This window comes from Anas platyrhynchos, chromosome 3, assembly GCF_047663525.1.
Source record: "Anas platyrhynchos isolate ZD024472 breed Pekin duck chromosome 3, IASCAAS_PekinDuck_T2T, whole genome shotgun sequence".
NCBI classification, from domain to species: domain Eukaryota; kingdom Metazoa; phylum Chordata; class Aves; order Anseriformes; family Anatidae; genus Anas; species Anas platyrhynchos.
The window spans coordinates 9370261-9387774 of NC_092589.1; the positions used below are offsets into that span (position 1 = coordinate 9370261).

Genomic DNA, 17514 nt, shown 5'->3' on the forward strand with positions numbered 1-17514 from the left:
CCCAAAACTGTGATAACACACTAGCAATTTTATAGAATCATAAATCTCTCAATAAATCGTTCATTATTTAGGAAACTGCTGCCTTACTAACCAGTCTTATATAGAAGCTTATCTACAAAACTGGTGTTCAATTACTCCTAAGTAACCACAATGTAAAAGAAATTGTTCAGCAACAAAAATAATAATAATAATTAAAAAAAAAACTTGAACCTTGTTTATGATTTCAGAAAACACCTTAAAATCCATAGAAAGCTTTTATGACCACAATTACAAAAAAAAAAAAAAATGTTTTTAGTGTTTTACACGCATTTCTGGTAAATTTAATGAAAGGATTACCTTCTCGGCTTTTTGTAGAGGCAGGATGGAATTTAGCTTCCTGTTCCATACCCTGCACCAGCACAAAAGGCTCTGTGTCTCCGATTCTCAAACACAAAAACATTCGGTTTTATAGCACTGGGTTAAAGGGAGATAAACTGAGATGGGATCTTTTTAAACACGTTTTTGTGTTGTTTTTATCTCTAAGCTACATTTGTCTGCCATAACATTTCTGGCCTGCTCCCATACACACACACACACCCCTCCCCACTTTCTTTCAGCAAAAAAGCAATCTCAGTGAGCACGTGGGAATCAAATTACTTGAGAGAAATGAGCTCGAGGAGCCTCACAGTTAACCGACTGCTGGAGCAGCAGCTCAGACAATTCCGGCTAAAGGCTCAATTTCACAAAAGATAAAACAGGTAAAGTAATAAGAGTGACACTGGCCCATGTTACTGCAGTGAGCGCTCCTCCAGAATACTGAAAAGGACAAGGGCACAAAAAGGCAAAGAAGCATTTGCCGTAAGGTGCAGGCAAGCAGTGCCTCTGAAGGACCTCACTGGGTTTATGTGGTTACAGACGAAGGGAAGGTTGCAGGCCATATGTCATCGATAGGCACGGTGTATAGCGTGTACCTACCAGTGCTCACAGGACTCCACATGGACGGGCCTTCCTACATGCCCAAGTGGCAAAACTGGCATTTTGGCAACAAATCCCGCTATGCCACAAAAACCAGCACAGGATATCTTTGGTTGCTGAAAAATTCCTTGGTTCCTTGCTATTCCAGCAAGGGGGGATTGTGCTGCAGCCCTCCACATTTTGCAGTACCCATTAATCGCAGCTCACCATCTATTACCAGGATCAACTCCTGACCCTCCAAGTGCAGAAAATGCTAGGAGTGATTAGCCGCTGCCTCTTGTGCCCCTCTCAGTTCAGGAACCCTCCTTTAAAGTACGGCTTTATTCGCTACTGCTCACGTGCTGTGGTGGGGTTCGTGCAAGCCTGGCACATCAGGAGGAATGAAGGTCCTGCAGCAAGTCCTGCTAGGAAAACTCTCATGTTTTTGCCCAGTTGCTTCACAGCTCAAGTCATCAGGTGTCTCTCCAGACAGATCAGCTGCCTTCGTATACAACCATAGAAATGTGACTGCGAGCTTTCACAACAACTTGGGTACCAGCATCAATCTGTCTATCCGCAGACAAACTTAAAAATTTCACAGAATCACAGAATTTCTAGGTCGGAAGAGACCTCAAGATCATCGAGTCCAACCTCTGACCTAACACTAACAGTCCCCACTAAACCATACCCCTGAGCTCTACGTCTAAACGTCTTTTAAAGACCTCCAGGGATGGTGACTCCACCACTTCCCTGGGCAGCCTGTTCCAGTGCCTCACAACCCTTTCAGTAAAGAAGTTCTTCCTAACATCCAGCCTAAAACTCCCCTGGCGCAACTTAAGCCCATTCCCCCTCGTCCTGTCACCAGGCACGTGGGAGAACAGGCCAACCCCCACCTCGCTACAGCCTCCTTTAAGGTACCTATAGAGAGCAATAAGGTCACCCCTGAGCCTCCTCTTCTCCAGGCTGAACAAGCCCAGCTCCTTCAGCCGCTCCTCGTAGGACTTGTTCTCCAGGCCCCTCACCAGCTTCGTCGCCCTTCTCTGGACCCACTCAAGCACCTCGATGTCCTTCTTGTAGCGAGGGGCCCAAAACTGAATGCAGCACTCGAGGTACGGCGTCACCAGAGCCGAGTACAGGGGGACGATCACCTCCCTAGCCCTGCTGGCCACACTGTTTCTGATACAAGCCAGGATGCCGTTGGCCTTCTTGGCCACCTGAGCACACTGCTGGCTCATATTCAGCCGACTGTCCACCATCACTCCCAGGTCCTTCTCTGCCTGGCAGCTCTCCAACCATTCCTCTCCCAGCCTGTAGCTCTGCTTGGGGTTATTGCACCCCAGGTGCAGGACCCGGCACTTGGCCTTGTTGAACTTCATGCAGTTGACCTCAGCCCATCGGTGCAGCCTATCCAGATCCTCCTGCAGAGCCTTCCTACCCTCGAGCAGATTGACACACGCACCTAGCTTGGTGTCATCTGCAAACTTACTGAGGGTGCACTCAATGCCCTCATCCAGATCATTGATGAAAATATTAAAGAGGACCGGCCCCAGTACTGAGCCCTGGGGGACGCCACTAGTGACTGGCCTCCAACTGGACTTGACTCCTTTCACCACCACTCTTTGGGCCCGGCCATCCAGCCAGTTTCCAACCCAATGAAGCGTGCGCCAGTCCAAGCCACGAGCAGCCAGTTTCTTGAGGAGAATGCTGTGGGAGACGGTGTCAAAAGCCTTGCTGAAGTCAAGGTAGACCACATCCACAGCCTTTCCCTCATCCACCCAGCGTGTCACTTTGTCATAGAAGGAGATCAGGTTCGTCAAGCAGGATCTGCCTTCCATAAACCCATGCTGACTGGGCCTGATCGCCTGCTTGTCCTGCAAGTGCCGCATGATGACTCTCAAGAGGATCTGCTCCATGAGCTTCCCTGGTACTGAGGTCAAACTGACAGGCCTGTAGTTTCCCGGGTCTGCCCTCCGGCCCTTCTTGTAGATGGGCGCCACATTTGCATATTGCTCGTTTCCTTTCCTCCTCTTTGCATATTGCTAGTAGATGTATACACTCCTACATTCACTCTCTATGATTAATGAATACACCTTCATACTCACCAAAAACACTAAAACAACACATCCTAGTATCATCACACAAAAAAACACCTCATCTGGATTATGTTGCTTCTGGTACATCATTGTACAACTATTACACGCAGAGACAGTCTATGAAGGCTTTACAAGATCTTCTAACTTAGGAGCTTCCTCATCTGTTTCCAGGACTTTATCACCTAATTCCTGGAAATTATAACACTGACCTGAGGCATAGCTGGCGAAACAAACTGGACATTATGCAGGTTCTAATGGTCATAATTTTTGAGAGGAGTGATAAGATCTTACAGAACTGTTTCATATATTTGATATTAAACAAATGTGCTCATTTAGAGAAAAAGTGCGGAGGGGGGACTGAGAAAGAAGTGTGAAGATGCATGCTGAAGTTCCTCTTACATTGTCAGTTGATTCCCTGGAAAACAACTAGTAAGAACATACAAGTCCCCATGTTTCATTAACATTCAGAAAATATGTGATGAACTCCCTGTTGTTAGACACTCTAGGGCAAATGCTCAGCCTTTTGTGCTTAGGGGATTTAGCATAGAAACATTCATACTATTGTGATGTCTATTACTGTATGCCTAATTTGTCTGTGTAGTATCTGGAAAATATATACCACGAGTTCTTCAATGAATAACAGTGTAACAAGGATTTCGTGAGATAAAATTAATAGAAATCTATTTCAAGGACTCCCAAATTGTATGGAGATGCTTGTAGCTTTATCTGTCTCTTTTAGTGTGCTCAGTCCACTGTTGCATATTATTAAAAATGTCCAGCATACAAGCAGGTAATGCTACCTCCCCATGAAAAGTCCATTAAGAAAACCTAAGTACGAAATAAACAACCTCTAGCATGACATAGCTGAAGATGATGATAAGAGACAATACCTGTTAGGTTATAATGCTAACAAGCAAACGTCAATCCAGAAAATCATTTCAATCGCTGCAGGGGTCAGTGTTATAATTTGTCACTTTAACCGAGATGTTTTCTGTAAATCAAGCTATCCTTGTAAAAAAGGTCTGCATCTTTTTTTTTTTTTTTTAATTATTATTATTTTGTTAGCACAGTCTAAATACTAGATAGGTTTTTATTCATTTCAGACTGCTCCCTTCTCTGTGGTTTCCAAACACCTCATCATAATCTTAATATACTTATTTGCCAGCTTTAATGGTTTCATTTCAAAGCAAATCGTGAAAAAATAAAAAAAAAATCAACACAAATACTCATTAGGAGTTTCTCACACTTTCTCAGAAAAATATCTACACTGGCATGTTTGTGCATATATTGAGGATGTACTTTAGGATGTTTACGGACTGCTCCTGTGCTTTAAAATCAAACCCAATTCCCTTTGTTTAGGCAACAAGACTGCCAAAATGTAACAACTTCCATTATTTAGTTTATATTAAACAATGTTTAATAACGTATGAAGGAAGTTCTAACAGTAGTTCAACAGTAACGTTTGACACTGTGGAAGCACATTGAAGGTCCTCTCTGCACTCAGTACAACAGGGTATTTTCCACCACACATCTAGTGTTTGTTGTGTGGGAATCGTCAGCACCAGATGGTATGGAAAACCAACTTTCTCCAGGTTTATTTTTTTAAAAAGGGCACCAAACATTCATCCCATATATTCTGAAATCCAATATTATTGCAAGAACTAAAACTGCTTTCTGATTCAGAACAGACATGCGAACAACTGAGCTTCATTATGGTCATGTGGGTTACGGCTGGCTATTGACAACACAGTAATCATAACACTTCAACCTCATCAATGTATGACAATAAAAAGAAACAAATGAGATGCATAGCCCAGCATGCCTGAGGTGAGGTTACTCAATACACTCACTTGTCCTTCAGTTGTGAAACTATCAGGAGTATAATCTTGCAACCGATCCCATATAATCATCTTGTCAAAGGCGTATTTTAGTAGTCAAAATGAATTCACTCATGCTGGGCTGATTCCCATTACCATGGTAAATCCAGCTTTTCTGGAAGCTGAGATAGTAGCATTCTACCAACAAGTTCAGGCTGTCACTATTGTTGGGTCATTTTTTTATTTTTATTTTTTAATCACCGCGGTCGTATGATAATTGGATAAACAAGCTGAAAAGGCTCCTAGCTGGATATTTTTGAGGATACTCCTGATCAGAAATCAGCTGCAGCCCTAATTTGGATTGGATGCATTGAAGACTAAAGAGAAAAGCCATGAATCTACTGCCAAATAGCCTACTTTGCCTTATTAAACTTGTTTAGCCAATGAAACCTTACCAGCTGCCCACTCAAATATTAAGTCTCAGAAAGACATTAAAAATAAGTATTTTTGAAAGAAAGTAACTTCTGTTACTCCAGTAAACAAAACTGCACCTACTCACTGTATTCACTTTAAACTATGCTAGAGTATGTAATTAGCATGCAAATATAATAACAAAGGAAAATTAGAAAATTTCAAAATGCATAAAAAATATTTGTCTGAAGAAATGTCTTTAAGCTTCTCTCAAGCAAGGAGCATGCTTATTCATTTTCCTTGACTAAAGAAATTCAGCGGCAACAGAAAAATAAATACAGTTCCTGAAGAATGACTGCCAATTGCATTTAACCACTGACATGATAATGAGGCAGCTGGTAGAGGATGGTTAGTAAATAAACCCAAAATGTGCATCTTGTGCATCTAGCAGTGAATATGGGAAACAGAACGTCTCTGCTCTGCCACAGTGACACAAAGCAGGTGGAGTACTGAAATAACAGAGGGTCCTCCTTCGTTCACGGAAGCTCATCGGGTAACTCAGTGATCCCAAGTTAAGTCAACCAGGGCGAGCACTGGCACCAGGAGATACCAAACCATGCAAGTCAGCAAAAACAAGACAAGTTGCAGGCCAAGAAGCACTGGCTCCTGACAGCAGGGCTGGCTCTGTCTCAGCTTGTCAAAGACACCCGGAGCACACTCATCGCTGTGCTGAGCGACAGCGGCCTCCTGCCCCATCAGCACGGTGACCCACCTTCATCATCTACAGGTCAGCTGCGGTTCTGTACAAGTGCAAATCTGGGCTTGGCTTACAGCTGCACTGAGGAGAGGTCAGTTACAAGAAGGCGGCTGGGATGGAAATAAACAGGCCATCTGCTGGCTCTCTGACATGCACGTTACCATACCATACTTCATTTCACATTCTACTACATAGATATCATCAGAAAATGTCCATCATATAGTGGAGATAAAAGTATCAGCTGAATATAGAAATATACTATAATTACTTAGGCCATTTGAGCAGAGAGCGCCTTGTACTAACAAGTCTGAGGACTCCACTACAGAGAAGAAGAAGAAAAAAAAAAGATTTTAAGCTTACTTAGCTGTTTGATGTTTGTTAGCATTGGTGAGGAATGAAAAAAAAAAAAAAAAAGGACAGGAGCTTCCCTATGAGCATGAGAGCTACCTTACTGTGAGAGACAACATACCTGACTTCTGCAGGAGAGCTGCTTCTTTGCAAGAATTTTACTTTTCTGCATCAGTCAGTACATTTTTATTAGAAGTTGAGATTGTGGTTTCATTCTTTTTCCAGCTTTTATAGGGAGTATGCTTGCAGGGGGACCACATCATGGATAAATGCATTCTCTAAACGTCATCTAAAAATATGTGGCAAGCAATACTCAGACATTCTCAGAAGCAAAATGTTTCAGAGCTGTGCTGTTTACTGTGTTGCATGATGGAGCTTTTCTGTCTGTCAGAGTATTTTAAAATGCTCATGTGTAACATTAAGGCTTCAAGCTGAACATAATAGGGGAACAGCAGAAAGATACCACAACACTGAAAGTGAAGAGATCTCACTAGTCTGGCAATAAGCATCCTAATATGGTAAGAGAAAGCATATATAATGCAAATGCAAGCAAAAGATATACTTAGAGAGGTATTATAAAATCTACCTATGAGGATGTCTATTCAATGTTTGTGTAAATTACACAGCCATTTAGACATATGTATACAGTTGTTCATGAGATGAAGTACATCATTCTACTCAAAATGCACTCTGCACCCTATCTAGAATTGCCATTCCAGAAACAAGGGTACAGAGAAATGTTAATTGAAAGAGGTTTCAAAGTGTACATGAACTTCTTAATGCAAAATATTTCATCTTCTACTCATCCATATATATCAAGTTGCTGTTTTTTTGGTTTATTTGTCGTATTTTTTGGGGGGTGGCAACAGAATACAACAAAAGCAATTTGATACAAAGTGTAATGCACTAGTCAACTGTGAAATCTGACATCATACAATGAATTGAACATCAGTGGGATATTGGCTTTATTGTAATTACAATTCCAACAAGGTTAAACATGTATTTCTACCCACTGATTTGAATAAAAAAAAAAGCCTTGTTCTTTACTGAGCCAAGGTGTAGGAAATCAATCCTACCCTCTGGAAGTGTCTTTCAAGAGATTAAAAGAAAGGAGAAAAAAATGCCCCCCTCCTACTTCCATTTTAAACTGGTTGTTTTTCTAAAAAACATTGTCTGATACAGTGATGCTTAACCTTCACTGACACTATCCCAGGCCTTCCTTCACACGCAACTCTCCTATGCACTGAGGGAAGCCTAAGCACCCAGAGATCTGCTGCTCAGCAATAGGAATAAAGTACAATCCTGGACCTCACAAAGCCCTGTTCCCCACAGGAAAGCATCCTGAAATTGATTGCAAACTCTAATTGAAGCCTCGCCTGAAGTTGAGATATTCTCAACGTGCCTCTCCATGTTGGAGGTCCCTGAAGTCTACTAATGCATCTGCCTGCGCTACAGGCTAGGTCAGGGGAAAAATCGCTGTGAGAGGCTCGCTCTCCTCCTTGCTCAGATGATCTTTACGCAGACAGGGGGAACAGGCACTGATCATAGTGAGGGTAAGTGCACTCGGGTGCAGCAAGATGGGAGGTGCAGCAAGAAAAGGGGGAGAGCACAGGAGCTCTTGCTGAAGGATGGGGTTCTGAGTTCTGGGTTTGCAAGAGAATGTCAGGGCTGTCAGCTCTGCCAGAGCTCAGAGTATCCTGACTGAGAACAGTTAGTAGAACATGGCATGAGTTAGAAGTGCAAGGATTTAGGGATACGCATGTATATAAGGGAAGACAAGCTGCTACAGTGAAATGAAAAGAGATGACAGTAGAAAAAGTCTGAGAAACTTCAGAGGAATAGGACATACATAGGCAATGGACAAAAATATACACTCAAAAGAAAACAGCCAGCATTGTCAGCCCAGCTCTATCCTTTAAATCACTTCCACCACATTCAATTGCTCTGACAGATGCAACCCAAAGACCTAGCTGGATTATCTAAAACCAACAGAGTACTTGGTGAAGGCCATAAGCGTACAAGAACAAACAAAACAATCTGACATTATTTCTACTGAAGCACAGTTCTTATCTCCTCTCCAAGGGAAATCAAAGATTTCCTAAGAGCACATAAAGAAAATCAGCTGAAACTACATATACTCAGCTCCTTGTGGACAAAAATGAAACAAAGATGTTCTTTTATCTTTTCCCCCAAAAGACTTATACGGAAAAGAGTTATAGGGCAGGTTGGGTGAAAAAGGAATACACTGTGTGAGGCATGTTTAATATACTTAGTTTACTCTTTTTAACAAATACATTATTGATTCTTGGTTTGGGTATATTACTCACACCGTGGATTTTTTTCCATTATTGCCTCGAGTAGCGATAAACCATGGTAAAGGGTCACACAGACCAACAGCTATTGTACTCAAGAAATCTACATCAGCTCAAAACTGAAATATTTCCAGATAATCTGGATTTCAAAGTTGTCAGTACATTTTCGAGGAACATTTTTTATTTGATGCTTAGACAGGGTTGCATTTTTTATTTGATGCTTAATGGCTACTATTTTTCAATGAACACTGAGGTACCTCATAATTCCTTCAACATCAACTACATGAATGCTGCTGAAACAAGTGCTCATGCAAGATGTCCGGCCTGGGACATCATTATATTAACATTTTTTGCATTCTTCTTTTTTTTTATTTTTATTTTTTAACAGGCAGCATTTTTTCCTCCTTGCACAGATGCTGTATCACTTCTGTAGAAAATACATTTCAGTCAGGCAAGAGATGAACTCCATATGAAAAAAACTATGTACGGCAAGGGTTACGGCACACCTCACTTGATTCTATGCTAATATATGTATCATCCTACCTGACAACACAGTCTAGATACTTAACTTCATTTCAGGCTGTACTGCCGTACCTTTGTGAAGTGAACAGAAAGTGCATGGGAGCTGCCAGCAGCTACTTCACACTCCCGCCAAATGCTGCACTGAAAATGTGTTGTCCTCGTTCTGTTCTCTCAGATCACAGGAAGTTACACAAAAAGAGAAATGTAATTGGAAAGAGTTTGGGGGATTAATGGGAAAGCTGACTTCAACCACGGATAAGGAAAACTTGAAATTCAGAACAGAACAGAAAACTTGAATCCAGAACACCTGACCAGGTACAACCATGCATCTCATACTTCCAATGCTCTTAACAAGTCCTCATATGCTAAAGAGCACGAAACCAACAACTACAGGGTAAAATACACAAATATCAATCTCTTGCAAAACATGGACTCTTCTTTGGCCTCCTGCTTTTAAGGTCTCATTCTCTCACATGATAATTCAATTTTATGTACGCCTCTGTTGGCAACCCCTATTGCAAGGCTTCTCTTAACTGCCAGTCAGCCCCTGGCATCAGTTGCCTTTTAGAACCATAGAATCAGAGAATATCCCGAGTTGGAAGGGACCCATAAGGATCATCGAGTCCAACTCCTGGCACCACACAGGTCTACCCAAAAATTCAGACCATATGTCTAAGTGCACAGTCCAAACACTTCTTAAACTCCGACAGGCTTGGTGCCATGACTACGTCCCTGGGGAGCCTGTTCCAATGCACGACAAATCTTTTAAATCCAAAATACACAAGTTGATAAACAAAATGTCCTGGAGCTCATCAATTTCTTCACGATTTCAAAAGATCACAGTATTAATTGTTGATCAAGTGTTTGCTTGTTTTTTTGTTGTTTTTTTTTTTAAACTATGTTTTCTGTTAATATCTCTAATTTGCATTTCACTCACAATTATGCATTTTCTGAGTCTTGCATACTTCAATTAAAAAGGAAATTAAATAACTAGTCAATGGCATTTCCAATCCTATGAATTCATATCCAGTTTAGTCTTGATATGAACTTTACATCTTAACAGTTGTTTTAAATAGCATTTTCAGCATGCATTCTTACAAGTTACTGGTGTGATACTTTTTTGAAAAAAACATTATACAAGCAAATCTGTTTTGCTTGAGCAAGTAATGGAAATTCCCAGTGTTTACAAAGGTTTAACAACTATCAGTGCTTGTGGTTAGACAGACAGTGGCATATTTGGCTTTACAGTAAAAAGATGTCATTGTGCAAAAGGCCATTCTCCAAGAAAAATAAAACATTATCAATGTCATTTTGAACAACATTCACACCGATATAGGAGAAAGAGAAAGGCCAATGCAAATGACAATTACTTCAGTCAGAAACAATGCCCATATTTGAAAAGAAGGAGCCTATGCTATGGTTGGTTAGATCAAGCAGTGGAAGACTATGGAAGACTAAAAGATTTCTTTTGTCCAACAACCCAGTACAAATAAGCAGCTGATCTGAACAATTTAAATGTAAATTTCTTACCACCTGTCAGACAAGTGAGATTAGAAGACCTCCACTTAAGAAACAGGCATCTCCAACCTAAGTCCTTATGTGAAAATTGACCTCCCACCTCAATTTCCTTGTAAATGTGGCCACATGGCAGCAGAAGTGGTGGTTTATTCCAGTACTTTATTAAATTTAGCTTGTGTATACGCTAAGTGTGAGATCACCCACACTGCGCCTTCGAAAACCATACTTTCAAGACAGATAACCACGCTTTACATCACAAACACAACTAACCCTCTCAGAAACACAAAATCCCAGACTGATCACAGAATCACAGAACTGTAGAGGTTGGAAGGGACCTCAAGAGATCATTGGGTCCAACTCATCTGCCAAAGCACATGTCCTAAAGCAAGTTGCACACATAGGTGTCCAGACGGGTCTTGAATATCTCCAGAGAAGGAGACTCCACAACCTCCCTGGGCAGCCTGCCCCAGTGCTCCATCACCCTCACCATGAAGAAGTTTTTTTGCATGTTGATGCGGAACTTCCTGTGCTCTATCTTGTGGCCATTACCCCTTGCCCTGTCCCCACAAACCACTGAAAAGAGGTTGGCCAAATCCCTCTGTCTCCCACACCTCAGCTATTTATAAACATTAATAAGATTCCCTCTCAGTCTTCTTTTCTCAAGGCTGGACAGACCCAAGTCTCTCAGCCTTCTCCTCACAGAGGAGATGCTCCAAGCCCTGTATCATCTTTGTGGCCCTCAGCTGGACACTTTCCAGGAGATCCCTGTCTTTTTTGTGCCAGGGAGCCCAGAACTGGACACAGTACTCCAGGAAAGGCCTGATCAGAGCAGAGTAGAGAGGGAGGATCACCTCCCTTGACCTGCTGGCCACACTCCTTTTAATGCACCCCAGGATCCCATTGGTCTTCTTGGCCATCAGGGCACACTGCTGACACTGAATCAGTTCAAAAGAGCTTTTGAAGTGACTGAAACAGTGTAAGAATAAGTCAATCTTACTGAGTTGCTTCAACTAATGAGAGTTCTGTAATTATTTTCTTAATCATATCAAAAGGTCCTCTCTATATACAGAATTACATTAAAGATAGCTAGCCTACACAAGAGATGCATATCTCTAGATTGTGAGAAATGCTACCATAACATTTACAGTTGGACCTGAATTATTTCACTAAATTATCCACCTGAAAATCTCCCAGCTGTGGTCACCACCCACCATGGCACAGTTGTCCCCACATGGCTGTGGAGGACCTATCCTATGACAGGGGGCTCTCCACGGTGGAATAAAACTGGCCCTAACAAGTTTATTTATTTATTTATTTTTATTTCACAGTCATTTACACCATCAGCAGTCAGTGACTTCCACAGGACCGACCGCATGTGCCCCCTGTGTTAGCTGGAAATACGGGGTCCTTTCACTCAAGGAAAAGGTCTCTGCCCTTCCTACAGCTCTCAGAGGTGAATAGAGAACCCTGCAGCACAGCCCTCAGCTTTTCCCCTTCCTCCTGTAAAAGAAAATAAAACTGCACAGAAGAGGAAGAATTATCACCACATGTGACAAAATCTAGTTAGGTGTCGTGGCAATTCAGGCTGATTTACATGGAAAGGTAGCTGCGGTTTTACCAGTGCTCCACACAGCAGGAGGCTGGAGGCAGAGAACAGCCTCTCACAGCACTACACCTTAAAACGGGGAAAAACATCGCACCAGCTCTCCTCCTCAGAGTACAGTGATAACATACGAGATGCTGAGGAGTGTATTTAAACGAAAATCAAACTCGCTAACACTGCCCAGCCTCTATGTTCTTGCCCTTCCCCTGTGTAGGTGTCAAAGGGTTGCAGCGCCGCCTCTGTGAGGGAGCCGGGGCTGCCCCACACTGGTTCCAGAAGGTTCCGGCGGCCACAGGGCAGGGCCCAGCCCCTCAGCAGCTGGAAGGAAGGGCAGTGTGGTGCTGGGCAATTCCATTTTCTTTCACCAGAACACAAAATTTAAAAGACTGTAAAATGAAGTCATGGTAGGAAACAGAAAGAAGCTAATAAAAAAGGCAGAGAGTGGAAAATGAAGGCACGAGGGTGCAAATTTGTGAGATCAACATAAGAATTTGCTCAAAAGCATGTTGGGTGGGGGAGCAATTCTTGTTAGATTTACAAAACTAATAGTCATTCTATAAGAAGAGTGTTTATTTTTATAAATCAATTGCTAAACAAAGGACCTCCACAACAAGGCAATAAAACATACAGTGCCAATGAGTCAAGACCAATAGGCTCAATATCTATGTTTATTTAAATTACACATATTTGTATATGTGCTTTGCAAAATACTATTACACAGCCTGATGCTTATATAAATAAAAGTTAGGGAGCATACACTACCTACCTGGAGATAGGAAAATAGTAACAAAGTTGGTATGTTTATGCCACTGCAAGTCTTAATATCACTACTAAAATTATTTGAAAAAGCAAAGATACAGTCACTCTCTGAACTAGTTAGGAATAAATCCAAAGAAATTATACGAACACTGTAATAGATGCTAATCAAGCCATCTTAAAACACCTTATATCCAGCACTTGGTATTTAACTTAAAAGTATTCTATGAACTGAGAAAAATCAGTGGTGGACACTGCAATGACAGAAGGATCTCCGAAGTTCAGAAAGGTCAAAGAAGCAAGATTTGTATTCCTTTGAAAATAGGAGATTGTAAGTAGACCTCCCTAAAATGTAAAAGAATTTGAATGAACAGAATGAGCAATTGCTACAAGGTAACCTGAGTTCATGCAGGCACTGAAAGAAGGGAACACAAGCTCAAATTCAGAAACCGCCTCTTCTATAGAAATTGGGGAAAAAAATTCCCTACACAAATCAAAAGAGCAGGAAGGAAAAAAATGCTAAGGATGGCAATCAGACTAGCTTAGGCAAACAGTTTCAAAACTGGTTAAAAAACTATCTGAATAGAGAGCTACTCTGCAATAACACTGCTAAGAGTCAAAGGAGGAAATGATGCACATGTGAGCTTCTGGGACATTTTTTGTGCTGAAAGTATAATGTTTCTTAGAATCATAGAATCATTAAGGTTGGAAAAGACTTCTAAGATCACCTAGTCAAACTTTAACCGAGCACTGCCAACTCCACCATTAAACCATGTCCCTTAGCTCCACTTCTACATTTCTTGAAGACCTCCAGAGATGGTGACAAAACAAATTCCCTAGGCAGCCTGTTCAAATACTTCCCAACCCTTTCAGCGAAGAAAATCTTCCTGAAATCCAACCTAAACCTCCCCTGGCAGCACTTAAGGCCATTTCCTCTAGTCTTATCACTTGGTGCATGGGAGAAGAGACTGATCCCTGAGGAAGGGTGCACAGCAGATCGTTGATAAAGATACTGAGGATGCCTTTCCCTTGTTCTGTATATGTGAAGGACTAGGATAATACCATCAGTTATACACTGAAAATAATTGATGATTGAGAAGGGTGGAGGTACTTTTGAAAATTTAGTGAATGAATGAATGGAAAATATTTTTAGAAAAGACAAAACACCAAACACCAACTAATTTTAACAAAGCAAGATCAGGGTGGAAAGACGTCATCTTCATATCCAGCCATAACAAGACAAGAAGATGCTGACTCAAGGAGCTCATCCCTGTCCTCCAGGAGTTACCCCATGCTCAGATCTGCTGGCTGAGATGTTTGTGTAAATATTCTCCATGACTCCTTGCACTGGACAGGCTGCGGGAAGCAGCAAGACAGAGAGGTTCAACTCATCACCTTAAAACCCTCAGAAGGCTTCATGGAACGCACACCACTCACGAAGGGCGGTAGCCAAATATGATACTGTCTTAACCACTGAAAATTACAGACAAATAATTCAGAATTGGATGAAGCACATGATTACCTCCTAGTGTTTATTATGCAGATATTTAGGTTTGTTGTGAAGGAAGACAGTTTTATCAGATCTGACATTGTGGGGGAAGAGAGGAGCATCACCATTTAGAGATTCACAGACATTAATATATTCAGTGGGCGGTGACAAAAACAAGCAATAAATACCAAGTAATCTAAATAGCAGGGATCATACATTAAAAGTTACAAAATTAAGACTGCACATGAAATTCAGGCAGAGCCATTTTGCTTAATAAGTAGAAAACGAATGAAATATGTTGACAGTAATAGTCATAAGAAAAAATAATAAAAAATAAGTAGATTAAAAAAAATTGTAGAGGTAACAAAATTTAAGACACCTTCTGACAAGGCATGGAGCCAAGGCTAAAATATACTCAAAGTGCACATATCAAGGTGACCTCTTCCTAACCACAATACCAATAAGTTTCAATAATTTGTCAAAAATTTTGTCTATTTTTTAATTAAAATTTTTAATTTGTATATTAAGTAAACATAATTCATAATCCAAAGTATTTTTTAAATTCATAATTTCTTGAAATCATATGTAATTTAAGCATGCTTATCAACTACAGGTCTGTTTTATTGGAATAAGCACTGATGTAGAAACATTTCTATCTGTTCCTTTTCAGGAAGTGTTCAGCTAGGTTAAGGTCAGCATAAATGCCATGCAATCAACATGGGAAACTCAGAAGGTCAACCAGTAGGAAAAAAATATATCAAAAACAAAACAAGCTTTTAAAAGGCTTAGAAAGTAAATTCTTTAACATCAAGTGCTTGAAATTCCACAACTAGGACATCCCTGACTGCTCTTAATGAGACGATTCTGAATAGGTTGGCAATATTAAAGAAACTCAATAGATAGAACAGTATTTTCCCATCTTGAACTCTAGTGTAGTTTTGGAAAACATGAATTGAAAACATACATGGGGAGTTAATAAAACCTTGTGTATGTACATAAATTAAACAGCTAGAGATTCTTGCACATTCAATTTGTCAGTTATTGTATATTCTCCATTTCTTGGTTGCCAAATATGATAAATTCAATTGCTGCTTCTGATTACCTATATTCAATAAAATGGTGACAACTCATTAATCAGGCCACACAATAAGGAGACTGGTATAAGGTTCCACAACCTGAAGTCCTCATTAGGAATGACACAGAAGCATTGCCAATATGCACCCTCATTATCTACATCATGGCCGACAGCTTCAATTAGAAGGGAATCTAACACCTTCCTATGTGAAGAGCCCACCATACATCAGTAAATTATTAATATTACTGAGAACTAGTAAATTATAACTTAGGAAGTCCACAGCAAAATAAAATAGAGGAGATTCTGAGAATACAGACCAGCAATGGGTAAGCACCCTAACTAGCATTAGCGTCTTTTTTCCATATTGTATTTGGTGCTGTGGAAAACACAGTAATTGTTCCTTCCTATTAAATCAGACAAAAATCATCTTAGCTTTATTAAGCAATGCCTGTCTAGCAATTGAATTGTTCTTTTCTCTCATTCCTAAAGACAGAAAAACAGAAGACTACAATCAACTAGCAAATAGAGCTCAAAACATTGTTGGCCTTACATAGTAATGTTCCTAACAGCACTTGGCTTTAAAAAAAAAAAAAAAAAAAAGGTTCTGGAATTGTAATGCTCTGATGTATTATGTTTACTAGCTACAACAAAAAGAACGGTTAAAAATCTATCAGCAGCATAATGTTCAGAGCCTATTATGGACACAAGTATAACTACCTTATGGTAATTAAAGGCATAAGAAAATGATTAATGTTCTGAAGACACAAAACTGCATCAGTTCAAAAGCTATTATGATTGCACTGTCTACAGCTCACAGCCTACATGGGGCAATTTACACTGATAAGCATTCTGAATAAGACTGATACTCAGTTTTTTTCCAGCATCGGGTAATGACCTGGTACATAAAGCTAAAACTATACACTGCACTCTCTTTTCTCTTCTGGAACACTTGATTTACCCTTAACCTAAAGCCGAAACTGCTTTTTGTTTTGTTTTGTTAGGGTGGAGAGGGGGGCTTTTTCGGTTTGTTTTCTTGTGTGTTGTGGTGGTTGTTTTTATGATCAGGTTCTAAATCTGCCTGTCCTGTATTTTTCTCATGTGCATGTCCAACAGTACATGCAATCTTCTCCACTTTTAGAAATAGTCTTTTGGCCATAAAACAGAGAAATGGGAAAATTGACACGGAAAACATTCAAACCCAGCTGCCAGATAGACCAATGTACCGACATCCATACTGGTCTGTGTTTAGCTCAGGGACCTCTGAACCCAGCCCTTCCCATGCAGGATCACCAGAACATTATTTACATTGAGCAGCACCTTCCCTCAGCAAATGACCGGCTGAGACCTCTAAGTGCTGCTGGTTTGCTTAGTTGAATTGAGAATTTGGCTTTTGACAAAACAACAGTCACAATATGTGATGAAAGATGATGTTTTCCATATGCAGTGTTACAAACTCTTTGAAAGTGAAGGCTTAATGTTCTTATTCCTGAGAGAAATGAAAATAGAAAGGAACAGAAAGCCTTCCAGTGCCACGACATAACATACTGTAAATTATTACCTTATAAATAGTGTTATGCATTATTTCTGTTACAGGGTTCTTTCGAAGATTACAGAGAGAAGAAACAAAAGAAAAACAAAAAAGTATGCTACACTGTCCAAAACTAAATTGGAAAATGATAAATACAGTTTATCATCTACTAATATTTAGGAAAGAATGCATTCCACTCTTGTATATAAGTAAAATATTGAAAAGAATAAAAAGAGGCACACAAACAAATTCTTTACAGAACAGATTTTAAAATAGTGTCCTTTCTAAGTGGTTAGAAACCCCTTCAAGAAAAAGATAGCAAAGTCTTATCTGCCAAAAACAAACAAACAAA

The 17514-nt window shown here is 40.4% G+C and overlaps 1 protein-coding gene and 1 long non-coding RNA gene across 9 annotated transcripts in view; both read right to left on the bottom strand.

Moving 5' to 3' along the window:
• Nucleotides 1–17514, bottom strand: part of MACROD2 (mono-ADP ribosylhydrolase 2) — an 862160-nt gene that overhangs the window by 253671 nt on the left and 590975 nt on the right. The gene's annotated exons all lie outside the window — the stretch shown is intronic.
• On the bottom strand, nucleotides 12003–12594 carry LOC140001988 (uncharacterized). Its single transcript, XR_011807823.1, has 2 exons — nucleotides 12306–12594; nucleotides 12003–12229 (listed from the first exon to the last, which is right to left on the bottom strand). It is a non-coding gene; the product is annotated as an uncharacterized lncRNA (long non-coding RNA).